Consider the following 20661-nt stretch of genomic DNA (forward strand, 5'->3'; position numbering starts at 1 on the left):
CCTTCAGGAGAAAGTCCTGGAATGAATTGAGTCAAATGTTACTGGAGGAGATGGGCTGGGAAGGGAAGACAAAGAAAAGAAGCACAGAGGAGAAAGTGGTTAAAAGCTCTGAGTCTCTGAAAAAAGTAAAAAGAAAGAAAAAGGACTGGAGCCAGGAGTGGGACCACACGCCTGTGATCCCAGCACTCTGGGAGGCTGAGGCAGGAGGGTCCCAAATTCAAGCCCAAACTGGGCAACTTGGCGATTTAGAGAGACCCTGTCTCAAAATAAAAAATATTTAAAAAGGCTGGGGATGTAGCTCAGTGTGAAGACCCTGGGTTGAATCCCAAGTACTGCTAAAATACATAAAATGCAATAAAATGGAGAGGAAACTCTCAAGACAAAACTACAGCCACCCCCAATTTGGCCTAAGACAAATCCCACTGACCTTTCATTTGAGGGTGGGGGTTGCAGTGGAGACTCAGCTGTGCCTTGGACATTTGTGGGTCGGGGCCCAGCACGGTGTATGCAATTTCATACTAAACTGGACTTAGGCTTACTATCAGAGCCCACTGGCTTTGCCTCTGGGGGAATTTCAGAGTGTACTCATGTTTTAGTTACTTTTCTCTCATTGCTGAGATACAATACACAGCACCCACAGTTAAAGGAGGAAAGGTTTATTTAGCTCACAGTTTGTAGAGGTTTCAGTCCATAATTGGCTGGCTCCAAGGCAGAGTGGCACATGGCAGAGGGACATCGCAGAGAAGAAACAGTTCATGGCAGGTAGAAGGTAGCAAAGCAAGAAAGGACGACCACAGCTCTTTCTATCCCTTATACCTTATCCAGACTACTTAGGGCGGGTAGCACTCACTCCCTTAATCCTAGTGCCCTTGAGCCTAGGATTGCACCATGAATCAGTTCCAGCATCACACACCCTAGATCCAGCCACCTCTGAAAAAGCCCCACCTACAACTGCATGAGGCTTTGGGGGAACATCTAGACACAAGCTATAACAACGTGTATATTAAAGTAAATATATTCCCACTGATACTCTTTTGGCACTGAGGATCTTTCTTAGTTACCTGACACCCACAATTTAAAGGAGGAGAGGTTTATTTTGATTCACAGTTTCAGTCCATGGTGGCCCATGGCAGCCCATGGCAGCCAGGTACCAAAGAGAGAAAGGAGGAACTCAGGATGAGAATACATCTTTCCAAGCCACGCCCCCAGGGACCCGCTTCCAACCAGGCCCCGCCTCCCAACAGCACATTCAGCTCTTCAACTCACCCCTGGATGAATCCACTGGTGAGCAGAGCACCCCTGAGATCCAATCACCTTCCACAAGCCCCATCTCTGAACACACTGGGATGGAACCCAGGGCCTCACACATGCTAAGCACGCAGTGTACCACTGAGCTACTCCCTCTGCCTCTCTGCTGACATTCTTAAATTACACAGAGCATGCTTCATCTAGTACAAGGTACACCTTCTTAGGCAGGTGTGGTGGTGCACACCTGTAATCCCAGTAGTCAGGAAGCTGAGGCAGGAGGATCGCCAGGAGTTCAAGGCCAGCCTGGGCTACACAGTGAGTCCAAGGGCAGCCTGAACTACATAGCCAGACCCCGTCTCAAACAAATAAAACCTTTATGCATAAAACTAAAAAGCATGCTGTGAACTATACTGTGACATGCCACTGGCTATCAGATGAAACCTGAATTCAGAGATATCAGAATGGAGGGGGTAAATCTCAGAATCACTGCGATGTGAAAGAGCTCTTGGAGACATTTAGGCTAAAAGCATGGAAAAATGAGAACATTAGAGCTTGGGAAAGGCAAATATCTACTTAAGGCCACAGGCCTGGCGACTGACGGAGCTAGAATGGGAACCCAGTTACCCCCTCCCCCTCCAGCCCAGAGCTCGTGTTGCTTAGAGAGCTTCATACACTGCACACAGCCATAAGGGCCAGTCTGTGAGTCCCTTTCCACTCCGAGAATTCAATGTGCCAAACACACAAAGCAGCCAAAGATAGACCCGAAAATGCTGTGTGGAACAGAAAGGCGCATCTGCTCTGAAGAGCCCTGCATCGGGTGTTGGTTTCTAGTCCAAATCTGCAGCGCTGATTCAGTCATCAGCACGGTGGGTCCCCATAGATGTTGGAAGGGTGATCTGGCAACCGCAAGGACGCCTGGCACAGAAGCTGCCCACAGTGGGAACATCTTAAGTCACTGCTGGTAGTCATTTAGATGCCAACTTCATAAACCCTTTCAGTAAACCAGTCTTCTTAGAGAAGCTACTGCTGCAGAACTGTGCGGACCAATATGGTAGCTACTAGTCAAACGTGACTACTTAAATCTGTAATTAAATGAATTAAATAAAATTAATTTCCTCAAGCCACCATGGTGGCGCACGCCTGCAATCCTAGAGCTGTGGTAGGCTGAGGCAGGAGGATCACAAGTTCGAGCCCAGCCTGAACTACTTAGCAAGACCCTGTCTCAGTGGAAAAGCACTATGAGAGCGAGAGAGACAGAGACAGAGACACTTCAGCACTGCCCAGGGTTGCTTTCTCAGGTACTGACGCCCCAGCTCTTCACACCAAGCCTCCCTGACTGACTTATTGGTGCGCCCTCCCGTGGCTAGTGGCTGGAAGGAGCTTGCATTCCCTGAGGCGAAGAACCTTTAAAAGGGCAAAGTGACCCTGGAAAGAAAGGCGGCCTCACAAGCTGTAGACCTGTGACTGCTCCAGGGACTACGAAGGAAACGGTTGGAGAAAGTCGGATCGCGTACTCATATGACTCCTGAGTCTAGGGGTACTGTCGGAACTACCTCCGCCTGGAAGACAAAAGCCATCCCAGGGTGAAACAAAGGATGTCCTCGACGGCTGCTGGGAAGCGCAGAGGGACAGGCAGCCTCCTCCGATGCAACGAGCAAGCTGGGACACGCGGCTGCCCCGTGGGGAGGTCACTGCACCCCCCGCCAGATGAAGGGGTCCTGTTCCCGGGTGCAGTGCCCCTGGCCTTCCAGGGACTCCCTCACACAGCCGGGCGCTAGGCTCAGCCTGCCTGCTGCCTGAGCCCAAAAGGCTGTCCCGCTACCCGCCCCCTGCGCAGGACTGTTCTCGCCCTTACGCAATAAAAATGGAGCCCCGTGGCGCGGGGCGGGGCTTTCGGTGGAGCAGTCCCCGCCTGAGTCCTGCTGTCCCCAACCCCCCTGTCCACGGGACACTGGGGGACGAGGGGCAGGAGATGAGGTTCCAGCCTCACCAATGACCCCCTGGTTTGGCGAGGGCTGCCAAACTTCTTTGTAAAAGTTTCTTTTTTTCTGAAGACATCAATATGTCATTTCTACACAATCTGAAAACAGAAATACAACAAAAACAAAGATCGTCCATAATCCTGTCACTCAGAGATTCACTGAACTAATACAGCTAACTAGTAGCTCTGACATTGTGGTATTTTTCCCCAGGCTAGTTTACTTTGCTGCAAATGATAACCCGAAAAGCAAAACAGACTAAAAAAAGGCCCAACCTGGTGACACACGTCTGTGATCCCAGCACTCAGAAGCCTGAGGCAGGAGGATAGCCATGAGTTCAAGGCCAGCTTGAACTACATAGTGAGACCCTGTCTCAAAAACACAAAACAAATAAATAAATAAAAAGAAGATTGCCCCTAATTGTGTCATTTTATTGCCAGACTATTTTGATTTAGGCCTATGTTTCAAAGTGTAATGGACAGATGAAGAGTAGGCACATCTGCCCTTGTTCCCCACCTTAGGGAGAAAGCATTGTATCTTCTCCATTCATATAAGGCATTCTCACTGGAAGTATGGAGTACATGTCTTTAATCTGTTGAGAAGGTTCTGTTCTACTTCTAGTCTCCTGATAGCTTTTACCATGAACAGCTGTAGAATTTAGTCCAATACCTTTTCTCCAACTAGTGACAGGATCATAAGGCTTTTTCCTTTCCTCTGTTAAAGTGATGACTTTTGAGAGTGGATCTTCCTATGCTGAACCAACATTGCCATCCTTATAATAAAACCACTTTTTTCCCATTAAGTGTATTGGTACATTTTAGGTATAAAATACAGTTACATTCATCATTGGGATCTTGCACCATTACATGAGTATCTTGGTTCTTATTTTTTTTCCCCTTCTCCTGCCCTCCTTTCACCCCCTCCACCCTTTCCTATTTGCAAAGACTTTGTTTCCATTTTTTTCTTTTCTCATATTTTTCTTTTCCCTTCTTTCTTTTCCCCTACCCCTCCCAATTCCCCTGCTCTTTTAGACCTTTTCTTCCTATTACACAATATCAGTTATACATTTTTAAAATTACAATGTCAAGATCTAGGAGACATTACCACAGATTTTACAGAATTTAAAAGGATATAGAAAGCATATTACAAAAATCTTTTTTGAAATAAATTTGACAACTTCTATGAAGTACCTTGGAAGACAAATTAATGAAACTGACTGTGGAGGAAATATCAAATTTGAATAGCACTTATTAAAGAAAGTATATTCTTAGCTTGAAAACTTACCTATATGACAACAACAGGCTCATAAACATTTTAACTGATAAATTATATCAAACATTTAAAGCAGAAAAAAGAAGGAACACTTCTCCCCTCATTTTAGGAAATCAACATTGTGCTAATACTAAAACTGGATAAAGATAATAGAAGAAAAAAGTATGAACAGAGATAGAAATTTGTTTAACAAAACAAACTATTAGAAGTCAGATCTGGCAGGATGTAGAAAGTGGTTTTATTATAGGGATGGCAGTGTTGTTTCAGCATTGGAAGATCCACCCCCAAAAGTCATCATTATAACTGAGGAAAGGAAAAAAGCCATATTATCCTGTTACTAGTTGGAGAAAAAGTATTGGACTAAATTCTACAGCTGTTCATGGTAAAAGCTATCAGGAGACTAGAAGTAGAACAGAACCTTCTCAACAGATTAAAGACATGTACTCCATACTTCCAGCAAAAATGCCTTATATGAATGGAGAAGATACAATGCTTTCTCCTTAAGGTGGGGAACAAGGGCAGATATGCCTACTTTTCATCTGTCCATTACACTTTGAAACATAGTCCTAAACCAAAATAGTCTGGCAATAAAATGTCACAATTAGGATAGGATTGGCAAGGTAGAAGCAAAATCTTTATATGTAGATAAAATGATCATCTACAGACAAAATACTAAGAAATCTCTAGGAGCCCCTAGAACTTGTATTTGAATTTAGCAGGATTAGAAAACACAAGGTGTACATAAAAATTCAGGTCTATGTATACTTGCTATAAATGAAGAATTGGATATTGAAATTTAAAAGTTATGTAGGAGTACAAAGGACCTAGAAAATTAAAAAGAAAAAGAAAAAAAAAACAGTGTTGGAAGACGTTTAGTACCTAATTTTAAGACTTCCTCTAAAGCTACAGTAATCAAGGCAGTGCTGGTGTAAGGAAAGATGTCGGGAGCAATGCTACATAATTTTAGGGTAAAATAATTTGGTTAGCCTAGTTCTCCTGCCTACAGCCCAGCTATGGCATTCCGAGACATAATTCCATTTTGGCCTCCAGTCTCAACTGAGACCTCAATGATCCGGTGATGCTGTGATTCTCCAGGACAAGATTACACCAGCTGAAGACATCCTGGGAGGAACAAAATCTTCATCTACTCAGTTCCTCATTGTTCTTGGATTGTTACATCTTGTTTAGGCCGGTGTACTGAACTCTCTGCAAGTCATTTGTTACATTTGCTTCTCCCCCAACCCAGCTTTCATCTTTGCTGCCCAGAGCAGCACTGATCAGACCCAAAGCTCAGCTTCTTCTCAAAGTCTCATTTTTCTACCTTTCCTGTAATTTGCCTTGTGGTGCTGTGGCTCGTAGGAGACTAGGACTTACTGCAGAGGTTCTAGTAACATCCCCTTTCCCTGTTCCCTACAGAAAGACATATAGATCATTGGAATAAAACAGAGAATCTACAAATACAACCACACATATATGGTCAACTGAGTTTTGAAAGATTATTTAACATTAACATTTTATAGAACATAAACTCAGTTCAAGAACAGAGGAAAAGATAGTGTTTTCAGCAAATGGCACTAGAACACCTGGTATCCGTATATAAAGTTAACCTCAACCCTTTATTTCCATACATAAAAATAACTTGAAAGGATTTATGAACCTAAATATGAAAGACTAAAGCTATAAAACTTTAAGAAGAAATTATAAGGGAAAATGTTTATGAATTTAGGGTAGGCAAGAAGTTCCTAGGATACAAAAAACATGATGTATAAAAGAAAAAAATTGATAAATAAGATTCCATCAAAATTTAGAACTTTAAATGACATCTTTCAAATGAAAAGTAGGGGCGGGGGATTTAGCTCAGTGGTTTCACCGCCTGCTGCGCAAGTGCAAGGACCCAAGTTCGATCCCTGGTACCAAAAAAAAAAAAAGAAAAGTAGTCCTTAAACAGACCATATTTACAAAGCATATAACCTATGACCAGAATATATAAAGAACTCTTACAGCTCATTAATAGACAACCCAATTAAAAAGTAGACACAAGAAGATGATAAATAGCCAGTACAGCACAAGGAAAGGTGTGCAAGACTAGAATCAGAAAAATACTAATCAGTACAATAACAAGACTGAATTATACACTCATTAGGGAGATGAAGTTAAAAGTTTTAAAACTTTTTCTTTTGTTAGATTCTCCCCCTTTGCATTTAATTTGTCACACCCAACAGATTCATTCTGCTGGGCTTCCTGGGGTTGTGATCCTCATTGTCATTTCCTAGGATATTGTCTAAAATTTTTTGGAGTGCTGGTTTGGTATTCATGAAATTCCCAAGGTGCTCTTTATCATGAAAGTATCTTATTTCTCCATCAATTTTGAAAGATAGCTTTGGAGGGTACATCAGTCTGGGTTGGAGGCTGTTTTCCTTTAGGGCTTGAAATATGTCACTCCAAGCTCTTCTTGCCTTGAGGGTTTGCATTGAGAAGTCTGCTGTGATTCTGATGGGCTTTCCTTTGTATGTGATTTGTTTCTTTTCAGTCACTGCTTGTAAAATTTTGTTCTTCTGTTGGGTTTCTGGAATCCTATTATATGCCTATGTGTAGATTTTTTCTGATCAAGGCTAGTTGGAGTCCTATATGCCTCACTTATCTGTATGTCAAGTTCTTTTCCCCTGCTTGGGAAGTTTTCTGCTATCACTTCTGTGAACAGTTTTTTTATGTCATCTGCACTCTCTTCTGTTTCTTCATGGACTCCAATCAGTCTTATGTTATTTTTTTTTTTTTGCATCATCTAGCAGCTGCTGGATTGATTTCTCATGGTCCCTTACAATTTTAAAGCAATTTTTCTTTTCCTGGTCACTAATTGCAATCTTATCTTCTATATCTGAAATTCTGTCCTCACATTGGTTCATTCTGCTGCATAGCCTTTCAGTGTAGTTTTTTTTTGTTGTTTTTTTTTTTTTTTTTTTTGGTACCAGGGATCAAACTCGGGTCTTTATGTTTGCAAGGCAGGTGGCAGAACCACTGAGCTAAATCCCCGGCCCTCAGTGGAGTTTTTAATCTCCTGGAAATCTGTTTGCATCTGTTTTATGGATTCCATTTGTTTCCTATGTTGGGATTCCATCATGTTCCTCAGCTCCTCTATTTTTTTATCTGTGTCCTCTCTAGATTTATTAATCATGTCTTGCACTATGGGCACAATCTCTGCTGATATCTGAGAAATTACTTTTGATTTCATTTTTTCCAGATCCACTTTTGTTGCCAGTCCAGGGAGTCCAGGTGGTTGAGTATCAGATTGTTCCATCTTGTTTCCCTTTGGGGTTGCTGTAGGTGATCTGGAAGTCTGGTTTTGAGACTTGTTTATGTGTCTTCTCATTTCCACAGGGCGGGGTGCTGGCACTCGTGCAGCTCACCTCCTCTGCCCTGGGAGCGGTGGAATGGTGGCCGGGGAGCCTCCTCCTGGGCGCTGGGATTGGCTCCAATAAAACCACTTTCTACATACTGCCAGATCTGACTTCTAATAGTTCGTTTTGTTAAACAAATTTCTATCTATGTTCACTTTTTCTTCTATTATCTTTATCCAGTTTTAGTATTAGCACAATGTTGATTTCCTAAAATGAGGGGAGAAGTGTTCCTTCTTTTTTCTGCTTTAAATGTTTGATATAATTTATCAGTTAAAATGTATATGAGCCTGTTCTTGTCATATAGGTAGGTTTTCAAGCTAGGAATATACTTTCTTTAATAAGTGCTATTCAAATTTGATATTTCCTCCACAGTCAGTTTCTTTAATTTGTCTTCCAAGGTACTTCATAGAAGTTGTCAAATTTATTTCAAAAAAGATTTTTGTAATATGCTTTCTATGTCCTTTTAAATTCTGTAAAGTTGGGCTGGGGATTTAGCTCAGTGGTTCTGCTGCCTGCCTTGCAAGCTCAAGGACCCAAGTTCGATCCCTGGTACCAAAAAAAAAATTAAAATTAAATTCTGTAAAGTCTGCGGTAATGTCTTCTAGATCTTGATATTATAATTTTAAAAAATGTATAATTGATATTGTATAATAGAAAGAAAAGGTCTAAAGGAGTAGGGAAAGTGGGAGGGGTAGGGGAAAGGAAAGAAGGGAAAACAAAAAATATGATAAAAGGAAAAAAAAGGAAACAAAGTCGTTGCAAATAGGGAAGGGTGGAGGGGTGAAGGGAGGGCAGGGGAAGGGGAAAAAAATAAGAACCAAGATACTCATGTAATGGTACAAGATCCCAATGATAAATGTAACTGTATTGTATACCTAAAATATACCAATAGGGGCTGGGGATTTAGCTCAGTGGTTCCAGTGCCTGCCATGCAAGGGCAAGGTCCTGAGTTTGATCCCCGGTGCCAAAAAAAAAAAAAAAACCAAACAAAATAAAATATACCAATAAACTAAATGGGCAAAAAAAAAGAGGATTGCCTTGAGTTTGAGGCCAGCCTGGGTTCTATGAGTTAAAAGCAAGCCTGAACTGCACTCTGTCTCAAAAAAAAAAAAAAAAAGACTATAAAATATCTTGGGATCTGGAGTGGCAGGTGCACCTTCCTGGTCCCTCGCCACACCCAGTGTACTCGGGCCAAGGGGTAAGTCGACCCTGCTGCAGCGCCATTCCCAGGCCTGTGTGCGCTGCCCACTGTACACTGCTCACTACACTGTCTCCCGGGAAAGGGCCAAGTCCCATCCCTCTGAGGACAGCGGCAATTCAACAGTCAGAGCCTCATGATGGATGTTTTGGGAAGCTAGGTAGAGTGGAACCAGTAACACTCCAAATTTATCTAAACTCAGTACATTCTGGGGAGTGGATCATGTTGCTCAGTTTCTTTCTTTCTTTTAGCTTTACTAAGCTATAATTCCCATACAATACATTTTGGTCATTTAAAGTGGACCATGTAGCCAAGAGCGGTGGCACACGCCTGTGATCCCAGCACTGGGGAGGCAGAGGCAGGAGGATTAAAGTGAGTTCAAGGCCAGCCTGGGCTACATAGTCAGTTCCAGGCCAGCCAGAACTACAAAGTGAGACCCTGTCTCAACCCCCCCCGCAACAGTGCACCATTTAAAGTGACTTGTATTTAGTATATGCACAACGTAATTTCAGAACTCTTTCATTTCCCCTAAAAGAAGTGTAGAGAAATTAGCTGTCATTTCCCACACCACCCCAAAACCTCCTAATCCTAGAAAATCCCTGATCTACTTTTTGTTTCTGGTTTTGCCTAATTTGGCCATTTCATATAAATGGGATCATACAATATGTGGGGTTTTTTTGTATCTGGCTTTTCATTTAGTATGTTTTCAAAGTTCATCCATGTTGTAGCATGTATCAGTACTTTATTTCTTTTCACTGAAAAATAATATTCCATTTTATATTTATACCACATTTTATTTATCAATTAATTGATAGTTTACACTTTTTAGCTATAGTATACAATGCTGCTATAAACATTTATATATAACTTTGTGAATTTATTTTCATTTCTCTTGTGCACTGTGTTTTTGGTTTTGGTTTTTCTATATAAGATCTCACTTTATAGTTCAGGCTGGCCTTGAACTCACTATGTAGCCCAGGCAGGCCCTCCTGGCTCAGCCTCAATGTTTTCATTTCTCTTGAGAGAGTTCTAGGAGTGGAATTGTAGTATCATATAATTTAAAATGCTGGGCCAGGGACTTAGCTCAGTGGCACAGCACCTGCCTGGCAAGAGCAAGGTCCTGAGTTTGATTCCCAATACCAGAAAAAATAAATAAATAAATAATTTGAAACAGTTAACTTTTTGAGGAATTTCTCAATTATTTTCCAGTTTGGTTATACCACTTCACATTCCCACCACAGATGTATGATAGTTCCAGTTTCTCTCCATTCCCACCAACACTTGTTATTGTCTGCCTTTTTTGTTATAGTTATTCTTGTGGGTGTGAAGTGGCATTCTATCATGGTTTGATGTGCATTTTCCTCTTTATGTGCTTGTTGGCTATTTATATGGCTTATTGGAGAAATATTTTACTCAGATCCTTTGCCCATTTTTATTTTTTTATTTTTTGGTACCGGGGATCAAACTTGGGTCCTTGCGCTTGCAAGGCAGGCGGCAGAACCACTGAACTAATCCCCAGCCATTTTGCCCATTTTAAAATTGAGTTATTGAAAATTCAATTGGTTTATTGTTTTGAGTTTTTGATTTTGGGTTTTGTTTTTTTTGAAACAGGGTCTCACTATGTAGTTCAGGTTGGCCTTGAACTCACTATGTAGTCCAGGGTGGCCTCTAACTCACAGCGACCCTCCTGCCTCAACCTCCCAAGTGCTAGGATTACAGGTGTGCACCACCGCACCCAGCTTTGAGTTAACTTTTGTATGTGTTGTTGAGGATACAACTTTATGAGGCTATCCAATTGTTCCAGTACCATCTGTTGAAAAATCTGTTCATCAAATTCCTCACTGAATTATCTTAGCACCCTTGTCAAAAATCAACTGACTGTAAATATAAGGCTTTACTTCTGGGCTCTCAATTCTCTTACATTTAATATGCATGTATATCTGTATGCAAGTCTACACTGTTTGCTTACTACAGGGAAGTGTGAGTCCTCTAACTTTGTTCAAGATTAGTTTGCCTTTTCCAAGCCCTTCAACTTCCTATATGAATTTGAGGAATAGCTTATCCATTTCTGCAGAAAAAGTAGCTGGGGTTGTCATAGGAATTGCGTTGAATCAGTGGGTTGCTCATACTGTTTTACAACTTGCTTTTTCAGTTAAATATATTATGGAATATATAATGCATATATTCCATTTCAATAATTACAGGGTTTACCAGGCGTGATGGTGCATGCCAGTGATCCTGGTGCTCAGGAAGCTGAGGCAGGAGGATCGCTGTGAGTTTGAGGCCAGCCTGGGCTCCATAGTGAGCTCAAGGCCAACCTAAACTGCATAGCAAGTCTCTGGCTCAAAAAACCAAAGAAAAGGGCTGAGGATATAGCTCAGTGGTCCTGTGCCTGCCTCACAGTGCAAAGTCCTGAGTTTGATCCCTGGTACTGGGAAGGGGAAAAAATGTACAGATTTCATCATTTTTCTCATGAAATAATTTAACAAACATTTATGGATTACAGGACACAAGGTGGTCTGGTTGCAAGGTGCACAGAGATGAATCAGGTGTGGTTCCCACCCATAAAAAATAGCTCCAACCCAGGAAGAGAATAAGCCATGAATGTAAATAGCTGTACTCCAAGAATGAGGGATAGATAAAATGCTACAAAAAAGATGAGGATTTATAGGTATCAAGAATGAAGTAAAGTTCCTACATGAACATGGTCATCGTCTAGACCAGGGTTTCTCAGCCTCAGTATTTCTGGTATTTGGGGATTATTTCTTCTTGTGTTCTCTATATTCCCACTAGTTTGGAAAATGTTTAACAACATCTTGCCTTTATCCACCAGATGCCAATTTGAGGCAGGAGATTAGAGGTACCCAACCTATGAGCAAGTGGGTGTGGCCTGACAGTAGTGGAGGTCCTGGACACACCCCATGGAGAAGAACAGGGTCCAGGCCCTCCACCTGGGACTAATCAGAAAGTGCCAACTTCAATTCTTCTGACGTGAAATCAAGAAGGTTTTTGTTTGTTTTGTTTTGCTTTTGAGATAGGGTCTCACTATGTAGTTCAGGCTGGCCTTGAACTCACTATGTAGTCCGGGCTGGGCTGGCTTCGAACTCACAGTGATCCTCCTGCCTCTGCCTCCCAAGTGCTGAGATTCCAGGCATGCAACACCAGGCTGGCCTTCAAGCAGGTTTTTGATAGGATGACCTGGATCTGACATCAGCCCTAAGATGGAAGATAAAAAAAGACCTCCGCCTGTGGCCACTGTGAGCTCGCTCAGCTGCCCATTCTCACTCTGTACAGCGCACTTCTTCTCCTATCTTTAATAAATGTAAAACTTCACCACCCTTTTTTCGCATATCTTGTCCAACTCTTTGTTCAGGACACCAAAGACTTGCCAAGAGTCTGCAGAGCCCTGGAATCCCCTTCTACGGTTATGACAACCAAAACCGTCTCCAGAATTGCCAAATGCCCTCCAGGAGAGGCAAAATTGGCCCTGGTTGGGAAACACTGAGCTAGACCTTCCTTACATAATCATTTTTGGATTTTTTTTTTTTTTTGTACGGGGGATCGAACTCAGGTCCTTGCACTTTCGAGGCAGGCAGCAGAACCACTGAGCTAAATACCTGGCATAATCATTCTTAATGACTGCATAGTACATCCCATGAATAATCAACACTTTATGCAACTAATACCCTATAATTGCACATTGCTGCTGTGCCCAATTTTTCACCATTTTTTATAAAGCAACTTTTAGAAAGTAGGACATTAGTGCCTTAGGATAAATAGCTACATCATGCTATTTTTTTTACTATAAAAGTTATACATTTGGAAATTATTTTTTCAAACAGTTTGGAAGATAATAAATCTTTAATCCGTCAACCCCACTCCCTAAAAAGTTTTTTTTGTTTTTTGCTAAACCTTTATTGGTACATTTTAGATATACATAATGATCACATTCATCATAGGGAATTTGTACCTGTACATGATATATCTTGCTTCTTTTTTTCCCATCCCCCCTCGACCCCTCTTTCCTTCCTTATATACAAAAGCTTTGCCTCCAAAAATAGTTTATCATACTAGTCTTAAATTTTTATATCAATGCAGAAGTGAAATGGCAAAAAACCTTCTTTTGGTGCATTTTTATCACTACATGTGGTAATTTGGTCTACTTGCTGCAATTTCATCTGGAGCGCTTCTAGCCACATTTTCAAAACACAGGTGGAATCAAATTAAAGCCCCCCCCCCAAAAAAACCCTAATCTTATTTGGGCTGGGGATTTAGCTCAGTGGTTCCACCACCTGCCTTGCAAGCACAAGGTCCCGAGTTCAATCTCCAGTACCAAAAAAAAAAAAATAGAGGCTCATGACCAGCATTGGTTTTTGTTTGTTTTTAGAGACAGGGTCTCACTATGTAGTTCAGGCTGGGCTTCAACTCACTATGTAGCCCAGGCTGGCCTTGAACTCATGATGATCCTCCTTCCTCAGCCTCCTGAGTGCTGGGATTACAGGTGTGCACTACCATGCCCGCCATAACCAGCATTTTAAAAATGAAATAGAACAGAATAGGATAATGAAACACTAATTCCCGTACTGTACTAACTAGAACTTAGTGAAACAATACTTCCTGTATGGTACTAACTAGTATTTAATGAAGTAGCGCATGGTGGTGCATGCCTGGATCCTTATACTTGGGGGACTGAGGCAAGAGGACCTCGAGTCTTTGGCCAGCGTGGGCTACAGAGCGATTCACCAGATAGGGCCCAAAGAGATTCCCAAAGCTGAGATAAGGAACCTAACACACCCTGCCCTAGAATAGGTTCGCAGGTTCTCTGATTTCCTTCTCAGAAAAAGAATTTTTAGGACGCATCCTAAGAGGCATGGGAAGGGTTTATTAGGCAGAAATTTAAACACACACCCAAGAATGCAGTGCGGGCTCTTGGGAGAAAGATGCGCTAGTTTGGAAGTGGGAGTATTTGTGTGCTTTTGGTGGTGGAAATCTGTGGAATCGGTCTGGTTTGGTGGGAGAATACCCCGTCTTAGTAAGCTAATGGTCCATTTTTAGGGGAAAGCCTAACTTACAGGTGAAAAGGCGGTCTAGTCACAGGTGAAAGAGGCAGAACCCAGACGTAGGTGGAAAGGAATTAACCAGGCTTATTATATTTTGGGAGAAGAGAAAGACAAAAGTTTTTAAACTGGGCTTGTTCCTGAAGCTGCAGTTTTCATTTTTAAAATTATAATTTTCGGGGCCGGGGATTTAGCTCAGTTGTTTCACCACCTGCTGCACAAGCGCAAGGACCTGAGTTCGATCCCCAGTACCGAAAAAAAAAATCATAATTTTCTTTGTCTCCTTTTTACCTATCTTTATTTCTTCTAGCCTACCTCAGTGAGACTGCATCTCAAAAAATAAATAAGCCAGGCGTAGTGATACACATCTGTAATCCCAGCACTCAGGAGGCTGAGGCAGGAGGATCACCACGAGTTTGAGACCAGCCTGGACTACAGAGTGAGTTTAAGGCCAGCCTGAACTACATAGTAAGACCCTGTCTCAAAAAAAAAACAAAAAAAAAACACCACAAGGCTTTTATACATTAACAACTTATAGAACATTACAGTACACAATGAAGTGGTTGCTGATGGTTTTAATATAGATAGTACAGTTGGGGCAATGGGATCACTCCCCATCATTCACCTGATCCTAGGCTACACCCCAGGGCCAATCCCCTGACCTTTATCCTAAGGCCTCCTACCCTGAGGCAGTGATAAGAAAAATGAAGACACCCGGGCCTGCCTGCCTCCAAAGATTCCCAAGTCCCAAATCAACATGCAGGTGGCCAGATTCTTTGGCCTGACTTTTCCTCTCCTGCAGCTCATTGAAGGTTCATGTACATGGACTGCATCTCACACATCCAATTATTAGAGTGGATTATGGGAAAGGACATGTGCAGGAGACACAGTTGATGTGACCCAACACCTGTCAATCATGTCATCAACCAGGCTCTAGAAGAGCCAATGGGAGGCGCCCAAGACCTGGCACCACATTTAAGTATAAATTCTTAAACCCAACACATTCAGCGCTTGTGCCATTTTCCTTTCCAGCAGTGGTAGTCCGTTCACTCCAAGTGCACCATCGCCATTCTCTGAACCATGTCTTTTGCAGAGCAGAAAATTTTAATTTTAATAGAGTCCAGCTTAATCACATTTTTTTCATGGTTTGTGCTTTTGGTGTTATATCTAAGAAGTCATCACCAAACCCAAGGTCACCCAGATTTTCTCCTATGTCATCTTCTAGGAGTTTTATAACTTTGCATTTTACATTTCTGTCTCGTTCTTTTTGAGTTCATTTTGTGAAAGGCTTGAGGCCTAAGACAGGATTCAGCTTTTTAGCACTTGCCTAGTATGCATGAGGGCCTGAGTTGGACCTTTAACACAACCAAAAAAAATAATAAAATAAACTTTTTGCATGTGAATATGCAGTTGTTTTAGCACCATTTGTTGAAAGGACTATCCTTTACCTACTGAGTTGCCTGTGTTTCTTACACAAAGAGAAGGTGAGAACTTTCAGCATCCAGGTGCTTTTGGGTTTTTGGTTTTTGAGACAGGGTCTCACTATGTAGCCCAGGCTGGCCTTGAATTTGTGGTGATCCTCCTGCCTCAGCCTCCTGAGTGCTGAGACTACAGGTGTGTGCCACCACACCCGGCTTTAAATTTAACATTTAAAAAAGAGATCAGAGTCCTGCTATGTTGCCCAGGCTTTGAACACCTGAGCTCAAATGACCCTCATACCTCAGCCACCCTAGTAGCCGGGACTACAAGGGCATCCAACTGTGTCCAGCTTAATGTGTGCACTCTACCACGGAGCTACATCCCCATTCTTGGACACCTTCCCCCCCTCAGTACCGGGGATCGAACTCAGGACCTTACACTTAAGAGGCAGGCACAGTGCCACTGAGCTAAATCCGTGCCGGCACGCCCCCCTTTTTTTTTTGAGACAGGGTCTTACCATGTAGTTCAGACCAGCCTTTAACTCACTATGTAGCCCAGGCTGGCCTTGAACTCACGGTAATCCTCCTGCCTCAGCCTCCCAAGTGCTGGGATTACAGGTATATGTCACCATGCCTGGCAACCATTTTAATCTTAATTTTTAATTAGAAATTTTAAGGAATTGTGGATTCAAATACAGCCCTAGGAAATACTGCAGAGATGATCTGGATGTATAATGTATAATTTTCCTTACTAGAATTCAAAGTTTTTGTTTTTGTATTTACATGTTTTGTATTTTTTTCCAGTACTGAGGATTGAGGGCCTCACACATGCTAGGCAAGCACTCTACCACTGAACACTGATGTTCATCCCCAGCCATTTTTATGTTTTGAGACAGGTTCTTGCTAAATTGCTCACGGCAGCTTAGAGCTTTCACTCTTCCTGCCTCAGCCTCTTGAGTTCCTGGGATTACAGGTATGCACCACCGTGCCTGGCTTTTAAGTATTTTTTGCATGATACAATTAAATTTGTCTAGTTTTTCTTCTAAAAAATGTTTTTGTGTTGTGCCAGGGATGGAACCTAGGGTCTCAGCATGCTAGGTAAGTGAGATGTGGCACTGAGCTATATCCCCAGCTGTCTGTTTTTATTTTGTTTTGTTGGTGACAGGGTCTTGCTATGTAGTTCAGGCTTGCCTTGAACTCAAAATGACCCTCCTGCCTCTCCTTCTAGTGCTGGCATTACAGGCCTGCACCACAGTGCCCGGCTCTTCTAACATATTTTGAAAAGCAATTCTCAGTAGATATTTGTAAGTGGCCTTGCAATTACAGATCCTTTAACAATTATGATAGCTGTCCATCAATGTCAGTTTCCTTTGTAATAATCAAACTAAACAATCTTGCTGTAACTCCTGTACCTCATAAATGTGTATGGGGGGGCTGGGGATTTAGCTCAGAGGTTCCGCCACCTGTCTCACAAGCACAAGGACCCAAGTTCGATCCCCGGTACCAAACAATAAAAAATAAATGTGTATTGGGAGACAAGTTTTCCAACTGATATATCCATAGGCCATCACTAGGGTCAGAGAACAGGTTACAAGTTTGAAATCTGTCCCCCAAGATCTTTCAATAGAGTACAACGCTGTCATTTACATCCAGCCACTTATGTATGCTGAAGATTTCCAACTTACTAGGGAGTTCCATTTCCAAAACCCATTGCTGATCCTCTTAAAAGTGCAGCGCGCTCCTGTGGTGGTTGTTTAGCTGGCATCTCAGCCCTAAGTGAGCAAGCTTTATTCTGTTCTGCCATTGTCGGGGTACAGCCTGCATCTCCCAAACTCACATGCAGACCACCTTCCCATGGGGCCCTGTCCACAAAAGCAGGGAAGCAGGCACTTCCTGTTGCCAGGGCGACAGCCCCTGCCTTTCTTCCGCCTCCCCAGCGCCACCACTGCAAATGGGCCTCCCTGGAGTTAGGTGCAGAGTCCTTCATCTAGAAGGACTATGTAGCAGGCCATTTCCTGGGAAGGAAGAAGTGGATGGCTTTCAGCAATAACACTTACATTACAATGAACCCCAGAAGAGGTGTTTGGCTGGAAATCCAAATGCACCCTAGCTCAGTACCAGAGTGCTCATCTAGCATGGGTGGGGCCCAGGATCGAACCCAGCACTGAGAAAGAAATATTGTAAACTGTACAAAATGTGCTTGGGGGGAGAGGCACAGAGCAGTATTTTTTGGTACCGGGGATCAAACTCGGGTCCTTGCACCTGCGCAGCAGGCGGCAAAACCACTGAGCTAAATCCCCGGCCCAAGGGCAGTATTTTTTTAAAGGTTCTAGCCCAGTGTGGTAATCCTAGCACTCTCAGGAGGCCGAGGCAGGATGGGCAGGATGATCCATGTGAGTTCGAAGCCAGCCTGGGCTACATGGTGAGTTCAAGACTAACTTGGACTACATAGCAAGACCCTGTTTCAAAGACAAACAATAAATAAGTAAATAAAAGGTTCTACAGTTAGAAAGAATAAGCTTTAGCGATCTATTACATAGAATGGTGACTAAAGTAAATAAAAATACACCATATGGTTCAAAATTGCTGAGTTGATTTTAAATATTTTCACCACAAAAATGATAATTATCTCATATGAGAATTGTTAATTGGCTTGACTTAATCATCCTTTGATGTAAACATGCATCAAAACATCCCATTGTATGATATAAATACTGTATACAGAAGAATCATTTGTCAATCAAAAATGAAATTAATGATCCCTGGTACCAAAATAAAAATGAAATTGAAAGGTTTTAAATGTGAAGTTTCTCATCATTGCAATGGGTCGGGACAAGCCCAGGAGTTTCTTATTCATTACTTTTCGTTGGACAAATATTACTCACTATGCCCCAGTGACTCTAAGTCTAAGCCCCAGTGATTCTGGTCTAGGTTATTTCCTTCATTGCTTAACATCTATAGCTAGCACAAAGGGGTACATTGGCCTTTTAGAATTCAGAGGGACACTCCACAAAGGTTAAAAATTAATGTATTTATAAATAGAAAACAATCACTTCAATTTACCTCATATCACAGTAGTAAGTGAAAAAGTGTAAGTTCAAACAAGCTCTAGATATATACACATCTAGATACACACACACACACACATATGTACACATATATAAAGGACTTAGGGCTTTCATGTTGAGCTACATCTCCAGCCTATTTATTTATTATTTACTTGAGACAGGGTCTTGCTATATAGTTCAGGTTGGCCCTGAACCTACCATGTACCCGAGTTTGCCTGGAACTCAGAGTGATCCTCCTGCCTCAGCCTCCCCAATGCTGGAATAAGAGGTATGCACCATCACACGCTGCTGATTTTTTACTTTTCTGAGACAGGATCTCTCTAAACTGCTAAGTTGCCCAGGCTGGGCTGGAACTTGTGATCCTCCTGTCTCAACCTGCCAGAGTGCTAGGATTACAGGTGTGCACCACCACACCAGCTATTATAATAATTTTTCCTTCAACTCTTTTTTGTACACTTGCATTCAACAATATTTAGGAGAAATTACTTAGAATTTTACTACACTAAGACAACTCTTCTCATTTTTATCACTCCTCTACCATTTCCTTACTTTTTTTTTCTAAATTATATGGCAGCCAGGCATGGTGGTGCATACTTGTAATCCCAGCACTCAGGAGGCTGAGGTAGGGGGATTGCCACATTGGAGGCCAGCCTGGATTACATTGCAAGTTCCTGTCTCAAAAAACAAAAACAAAACAAACAAACAAAAATATATATCTTCGTGGCATTTTTTTGGTACCAAGAATCGAACTCAGGACCTTGCACTTGCGACCCAAGTGGTGGTACCACTGAGCTAAATCCCCAGCCCTGGCATTTTTCTTTTTTTACAAAAGTACTATATTGTTTGTGCACTGGGGGAAAAAAAAACATTTTTTCTTTTAGGGTCTTGCTATATACTCCACAATGGACTCAAACTTGCAGCAATCCTCATGCCTCAGCCTGCTGAGTGCTAGGATTACAGGCCTGTACCAGCATGCCTGGCTCATTCCTTTGTTTCTTTTTTGAGACAGAGTCTTGATATGTAGCTCAGGCTGGCTTTGAACTCTCACTCTGTAGTCCAGGCTGGCCTCAAACTCAAGGAGATCCTCCTGCTTCAGCCTCCCAAGTGCTGGGATCACAGGTTTGCACTACCACACCTGGCTGGAATTTGTATTTTTTAAAAACTGAAATAAAATAAGAGTAATAACACACATTAAATGCCACTTTGTCCAAGCCTGGCAGTATTCTGCAGACTCCCACACGTGTATACAAATGATAACGAGTTACACCAAATAAATGTTTACCTTTAATGCTACAGCAACTTTGCCATAAGCAAACCTGGGGAAAGGCACCTGACTCTAGCCTCTTTTGGCTAAAATAATCCATGCCAAATGTGTGGACCTAACCGTGCTTTCTCACTCAGTAGACTGAGTATGTGAGAGGCAGAGACCACCACAGAAAAAGTGCCAAAAGAGACAGAGATCAGAGCTAAGAATCTGAAGAGCAAAGCTAAACAAAACTGAACAATCAAGCAATCCAAGAGAGAAAACTGTGATTACTTTTATGGAAAAAAGCACCCGAAGGGAAAAAGATCAAAAAATGACAGAAATAGAATTGACAAATTCAACAACAGCAAGAAAAAAAAATCAAAGTTAACAAAATACACTATACCCCATACTTTCAGATTCTGTATGACAGTGTGTGAATATTCTCAGAAACTCCCTAAATATCTGCTCCATTCTTCCTTCTTTGACCCTCAACGTATTTTTGTATTGTTGGTTTTGGGGGAGGTTTTTTTTTGAGGGGGGTACTGGGGATAGAACTCGGGACCTTGTGCTTTCGAGGCAGGCGCTCGAACCACTGAGATAAATCCCCAGCCCCTGGGGGAGGCTTTTTTGGGGGGAACACTAGTCTCTCCATATAGCCCAGGCTGGCCTTGAACTTGGGTGAGCCTCCTGCCTCAGCCTCCAGAATGCTGGGGAATATGGGTCTGCACCACCACATCCAGCCCTCTCTCAGTCCTAGAAATCATGTCTGCCTATCGGGAA

This window comes from Heterocephalus glaber, unplaced genomic scaffold (genome assembly GCF_053883595.1).
Source record: "Heterocephalus glaber isolate CG9 unplaced genomic scaffold, H.glaber_assembly_v1.0 deba00001594, whole genome shotgun sequence".
Lineage (NCBI taxonomy): Eukaryota > Metazoa > Chordata > Mammalia > Rodentia > Bathyergidae > Heterocephalus > Heterocephalus glaber.